This window comes from Penaeus monodon, chromosome 21 (assembly GCF_015228065.2).
Source record: "Penaeus monodon isolate SGIC_2016 chromosome 21, NSTDA_Pmon_1, whole genome shotgun sequence".
In the NCBI taxonomy this organism is placed as follows: domain Eukaryota; kingdom Metazoa; phylum Arthropoda; class Malacostraca; order Decapoda; family Penaeidae; genus Penaeus; species Penaeus monodon.
Genome location: NC_051406.1, coordinates 22,915,804 through 22,916,494, shown reverse-complemented (window position 1 = coordinate 22,916,494; position 691 = coordinate 22,915,804). Strand labels below are relative to the sequence as shown.

Genomic DNA, 691 nt, shown 5'->3' with positions numbered 1-691 from the left:
CTGACATGTATTATGCTAAATGGTTCTGCCTTTTACAGGCTATATAGCATATCACTGATTCTAAACCTAGACTTCATTCTCTCTAGAGTTAGAAGGCAAAAATGGCAATTCACTGATTTTTGTTTTATTTGAATTTCAGGTGCCCATTGTCAAGGCTACAGATGACACTACTGTTGGTCGTCTTCTTAGAGATTCTCAGACAGTGACATCGTTATCCCAGGTTTGTCTGTCACCGAAGAGTGTCTTCACAGCATTCAAGTATATCCACTCCTCGGGATGTATTCATTCAAAGAGGCATCAACAATGTACCTAAAAAATTTCGGGGTTTTTTAAAACAGTGCAATAAAAAATTTTATACCAAAATACTCAAGGCAACAAATGAACCAAAATGTTTAACTTTTATAATGGAAAAACATGGTTTTTATTTTTTGGGGAGCTTATTCATGGGAATGCTGTCCCCCTTGGGTGAAGCACTAAAATTCAAAAGGATACATGTTACATGCGAAAAAAATTGGGAAGAGCTTACAACATGATGTTAAACTACATATAATGCAGTGATATATATATATATTCATCCTAACTGATGTAGTAATAATTCATGTATTTAGACAAAAAGAAAACACCAGAGGAAACTTAAAGGGATGGAGGGGGTCTTAGGGGAGGGGATATTGGCTAGGATGAGGTGCCATGG

General features: G+C 36.3%; 1 pseudogene; it reads left to right on the top strand.

Annotated features, from left to right (window-relative positions):
- The window catches only part of LOC119586613, a 21,277-nt pseudogene that overhangs the window by 17,375 nt on the left and 3,211 nt on the right, over positions 1 to 691 (top strand).